Raw genomic sequence first — 6,382 nt, forward strand, 5'->3', positions numbered from 1 at the left:
TGCGATTTTTTTCATGCGCATCTCATCAGTAAAGCCGCTTCTGGTGATTAGTAGTAAATATTCAGCACGTGCTTTCAGATGGAGCGGCATTTAGTACACAGAGTCGTAGTTCACTGACAAGCTACACAAAATCGCAGGCGATTCATTGCTGATTTTATATTAGTACCTAAAAGATACAAAAGTGTCCCTTTTGAAAACCGCCCCAGTGACAGCTTTTGTACCTTTTTTTCTGAGAGTGTAGGGCAGTTGGTTTTGATCATCAGGAATCAATTACATTGTGAAAAGGGTGGCATTCGACACTTGATTAATGCTAACCGTCATATATTATAAGACTAAAATCTGTTTATGTAACAATTATATAATTATTATTTTAAATGTTACATACATTTTTGTTATTATCATCATTATTATTATTATTGTTCAAATATGTTTTAATATATTTAAAAGTAAATATGTATAATTGTATTATTGTTGTTATTATTATATTTTAATAATTTTATTAAAATATCGTTTTAAGTAAATTAAAGTATATATGTGTTATATATAATTTATTTGTCTAAATATTTTTTGCTAAATAACATTATTTATAATTATTATGTAATAATTGTTACAGAGGCTTTTACTTATTTACATTAATTCTATATTTAAGGCAATAATTCAAACAATAATAATGATGATATTATTATTATTATATTGTATATAATATTTGTCTAAATATTTCTGCTAATCAATATAATTTATAATAATTATATAATTATTATTATTATTTATAATGTTGTTTTGCTAATTAATGTCAGCATAAAAGACGCTGTAGATGTTTTTTACAAACTTACATTTAATATATTATTAAATTATATATTAATAATATTATTGAAATATTTCAAGCCATATATACAGTGTGTATATATATATTCAAGTATTAATTTCTTTTATATTTATTTTTGGTGGTATATTTTAGATTATTTATATTTTTAACATAGATTTATTTAGCTATTTTTTCTGGTCTGATATGTATATTTCATATTTCGCTATTATTAACATTATCTTATAGCCTTTGTGACTTTAATGACCTCAGAGGCTCAGCTAAAGAAAAAAAACATCTTAATCTAGCCTGAGCTGTACTGCGAGTCTTATCAGGGTCAAACTGGTCTGTTAGCTGGTTTTACAGGGGTTTTGGGCACTTTTCAGTCTGAGAGTCCAGCTCAGACTGGTTGAAGTGGGTTTTTCGGTATGGAGATGTGCATTAAGGACGTAAAAGCGTTTCATGTTGACTCGGTTGTTGATCACGTGTGCTGTTGAAGCTCTTTGAGCGAGTGATGGGATGTTTGCTCAGGAGGCCAGCGCTTGATCCTCCGTCCTGAAGGGATTTACGCTGATGAGAAAAAGGCCTGTAGCCGTCGATGGCGGCCAAACCTGCTGCGCTCCTGTTTGCATCTCTGTCCAGAAGAGAAACTGATCTCTTTAGTTTCCAGACCAGGCCGGACACGTTTTTCTTGAGAGGAGAACCAGATCTGGCGTCCTCGGCGGTCTGATGTATGGATCCGGTCCTGCTGCAGGAACAGAAATCAGCTCAGGCCGGACTTCCTGCTGCGCTCTGCACTTCCTGTGCCATCTGATTGGCCGAATGAACGAGCAGATCCTCTGCAGGGGTGATTTACGGTGTTTTGGAGATTGAAGATGACCCTTGATGCTTCGGTGAAGCTTCTTTAGGTCCGTAAATGGTAGGGCTGGGACAATAAATCGATGCATCGCGATTCGTGGATCGATTCTGAGATTTTCGGAATGCATCGTGATTCTCTCTGGAATCGATTCTGAGCTAGTTTTTAACAGCAGATGGCGCTCTAGGCTAGTTTTTAACAGCAGATGGCACTCTAGGTTAGTTTTTAACAGCAGATGGCGCTGGCTAGTTTTTAACAACGCGCTCTAGGCTAGTTTTTAACAGCAGATGGCGCTCTAGGCTAGGTTTTAACCGCATACTCAAATGCTCACGAAGAAGAGCGCTTGTGCGTTCAGCTGAGTCATGTAAGTGGTTAAATGTACTCGCACATCGGCTTTTACGATGCGAGATTAATGTGAACACAGCCCACTGTGAACATCCTTGTAATTCGCTTCAACCTTTTCGAACTTTATGAATGATTATTTTAGGTTCAAGCGGTGTGTGTGTAAGGAACTGCAAGCAAGCAGAATACGGCTCTTTCTAAAGCCTGCAGTGCCATCTGCTGTTAAAAACTAAGCTCAGAATTGATTCTAGAGAGAATCACGATGCCTTCGGAAAATCTCAGAATCAATGCAGAATCATTTCTCGATTCGTGATGCATCGATTTATTGTCCCAGCCCTAGTAAACAGCAGAAAGGTGAAGCTCTCTGGGTAGTTTTGAAGGCTTGAGTTTATCTGCACTGGAGGTGTTGAAGCTGCACTTCAAGTCAATGCTCACTTATACACACCATTTGATGACTCCAGAAATGGTAAAATCGTAAATAAATATGTATTTATGTAGATTAAGTATGTAGTGCATTTGCATTTTAAGTTAATTTGTCAAATTAATTATTTAATTACAAAAACATTATTGTAGCAATGTTTAGTAAATATTTGATTTAAAAGTAAAAAAGTGTGATTTAAAAATATTTGATTAATTATTGTTATATTATAATTTAAACATTTATTTTAGTGCTGGGCAACGATTAATCGTGATTAATCACATCTAAAATAAAAGTTTTTGTTTACTTAGTATATGTGTGTGTACTGTATATATTTATTATGTATATATAATGACACACACATGCATGTATATATTTTGAATATATTTACATGTATATATTTATATTCACATAATTTATATAATATATAAATATATTTAATATATAAACATAATATATTTTTCTTAAATATATACATGCATGTGTGTGTATTTATATATACATAATAAATAAACACAGTACACACACATATACTATGTAAACAAAAACTTTTATTTTGGATGCGATTAATCACGATTAATCATTGCCCAGCACTGATTTATTTAAATAATAAATATATGTATTTAATAAATTTGTATGCTTTATATTATATTCAAATATCTATGTAATAAAATGACCGATGCAGTTTTTTATTATGCATATAAGCAATTATTTGTCAAATTAATTTTAGAATTGGATTTCATAAATACTAAATATTAGATTTTTTTTTAAATAATAAAATATTGTTATTATTATTATCATTATCATCATAATATGAATTTATATATTAACATAAATGTCTGTTATTTATTAATATATTGTGAATATTCATTTATTAATCATTAGTTATATATTATAAATATAGAAATACATTTGAATATTTAACTTATAATAATGATTTATACATTTATATTTGCGTTTAATTGCTATTTTAATTATAATATTGTATTTGTGGGTCAATAAAAATGTTTATATTAATAAACTAGGTATCTAAGCACGTATTTGTCAAATCGATTATAGAATTAAGATTTTATTATATTAAATATTAGATTTTTCGAAAATAATAAAGTATTGTTATTATAAAATAATGTGTATTACTTAGTAATATATTATCAATATGAAATATTTATTATAAATACAGATATAAATTTGAATGTTTAATTTATAATAATAATTAAGACACTTATATTAGTATTATTAATTATACCAATTAATATCATTATTTTTATAATTAATTATTTATAATAATAATTACTATTATTAATAATTAATATAATAATTATTACCTATTAAATATACCAATATTATTATTTTATTTTATAAAAATTAAATAATAGCCATAATGTACACTTCCAGTGTAGACGGCTTTGCAGTGTTGATTTACATTACATTGCTTTGGTTGTCGTTCACGCCCGCTGCAGACAGAGTGATCATTTTGTAGACATATTTTTTTGTATATATTTAAACTCCTATTATATTGATATAATGATCATTTTCTTGATGTGAGACTGGTGTTTCCATCTCTGCTTGCGTATTTAATCATTTATAAAGCTTTTTTTAATGCATCTTATTTGTGACCCTGCAGCACAAAAGCAGTCTTAAGTCGCTGGGGTATATTTGTAGCAATAGCCAACAATACATTGTATGGGTCAAAATTATAGATTTTTCTTTTATGCCAAAAATCATTTCAAATAGTTGTATCTCGACCAAATATTGTTCTATCCTAACAAACCATACATCAATGGAAAGCTTATTTATTCAGCTTTCAGATGCATACATCTCAATTTTGAAAAATTGACCCTTATGACTGGTTTTGTGCTCCAGGGTCACATTAGTCAGTCACCGTCTGTCAGATTGTGCTGATGGGACATCTGTGCCTCTGATGAGCCGTTTTTAAGGTCACTGCGGCCTGAACGTGTGGCGTGGAGCCCCAACTCCCAACAAGCAGATGGATGAAGACGCGGCCAGATTGTCTTATAAATCACGCTTTTTCTCGCTCGAGAAAGTCTGGAGGCTTCTTAGAGGACGTTTTTGCAGTCACGACTTCATGTGAGACATTTGTGTGTTTGTGAACCTCTAACCTTCAACCTAACCTCACCTAACCAGTTCTTTCCACACCTTAACCGTGACTTTGTCTCTAGCGGGAACAAAACAAGCTACTTCTGCTGCCTCGACGTCCCTGATACTAACCAAACACTGACGCTCCCCGATCCCCTCCTTAACTCCTAAAATATACAGAACTACTCGAAATGAGGAATATTTTGCCTGCGTGTTGAAACGCCGTCGACTGTGAGCCTCAAAACACACATAAGCGTGAATTATTCAGCACCTTCCTCGCAGATTCGTTCATTTGTGTGGTGTGTTGCTGTTAGGAGGATCATTAGTGAAAGCTCTTATTTACACTCGCTTTACTGTGTTTTGTTCGTCAAGGCACAGCATTATTCCAATAATTATTTTAATCCCATTTGTACAGCCAAGCAAAAATAAATTCAAATAATAAAATAAAAATAAAACATTTAATTATGTGCTATATGAATTAATAATTGACTTATTTTAATGATCATTTATATCCAAATGTTTATTACTTGATTATTACTATATAATTTGTGATATTTATTAATATTATTATAGAAATTGCAAATGATTTAAAATTTAAAAATGAAAAAGTAAATAAAACAATATCAAATAATGTATCATATTTTATTTAAAATAATTTTATTATAGTATTTATAAAGAAAATGTTATTATTGTATATTGTAGATCAATAGATAATATAATATAGTCAGTATAAAAAGTAGATGAAAACTCTTTTATTTAAGTTCTGTTTATTGTATTTTGTTTGTCCAGGCACAGAATTATTCTAATAATTATTTTAATCCTACTTAAATTTATTTTAAATAATTTATATATTGTAGATTATTTATAATTTACAAAGAGTAATCATTACTATTATAAATATTGTTTTTTCCTTTGTAGAACCTAGCAAAATAATAAAAACAATTATAGTTAATAATGTACTGTATTAATTAATAATTTATTTTAATTATGTTAATGATATTTTATTAATCAGTGTATTATATATTATTTAGTATATAATTTATGTAATTCATTATTATTATTATTATAGAAACTGCAAAATGGAATTAAAAATACAAAATAAAACGATGTATAAAATTTTATCAATTTATTTCATTCAAAGTTATTTTTAGTAGTATTTATGAAAAAGTGTGCTTGAGGGGTTAATATGAGGCTGATGGAGTAGCAGGCAAAATATCCTTCACGCTCACGATGACCTTCATGCTTCTGCTGGACAAAGAGCTCAGTGAGCGACAGGGTTTCAGAAATAAAGCTGCAGCGCTCCATTGTGAGCCGTTCAAGACAGGAAGACAAAGGCCAAACATATCAGGTTACTTATGAATATTACCATACTGTATTCACTATATTCAGTAGTCTAGTAGTTGATGATAACCATTAAAGGATATCTTAAAGGAACACGCCACTATTTTTGAAAATAGGCTAATTTTCCAACTCTCCTAGAGTTAAACAGTTGAGTTTTACCGTTTTCGAATCCATTCAGCCGATCTCCGGGTCTGGCGGTAGCACTTTTAGCTGTAGCTTAGCATAGATCATTGAATCTGATTAGACCATTAGCATCTCGCTCAAAAATGACCAAAGAGTTTTGATATTTTTCCTATTTAAAACTTGACTCTTCTGTAGTTACATGGTGTACTAAGACAGACGGGAAATGAAAAGTTGCGATTTTGTAGGCCGATATGGCTAGGAACTTTACTCTCATTCCGGCGTAATAATCAAGGAACTTTGCTGCCGTACCATGAGTGCAGCAGGCGCAATGATATTACGCAGCGCCTGAAAATAGTCCCCAGCACGCTCCCTGTGCAAGCAGGTGGTCACGTTGGTTATGTTG

The 6,382-nt window shown here is 30.9% G+C and overlaps 1 protein-coding gene across 1 annotated transcript in view; it reads left to right on the top strand.

Moving 5' to 3' along the window:
- Nucleotides 1–6,382, top strand: part of LOC107744651 (receptor-type tyrosine-protein phosphatase S-like) — a 50,885-nt gene that overhangs the window by 24,134 nt on the left and 20,369 nt on the right. The window lies entirely within an intron of this gene.

This window comes from Sinocyclocheilus rhinocerous, unplaced genomic scaffold (assembly GCF_001515625.1).
Source record: "Sinocyclocheilus rhinocerous isolate Xijiao unplaced genomic scaffold, SAMN03320098_v1.1 scaffold47, whole genome shotgun sequence".
Lineage (NCBI taxonomy): Eukaryota > Metazoa > Chordata > Actinopteri > Cypriniformes > Cyprinidae > Sinocyclocheilus > Sinocyclocheilus rhinocerous.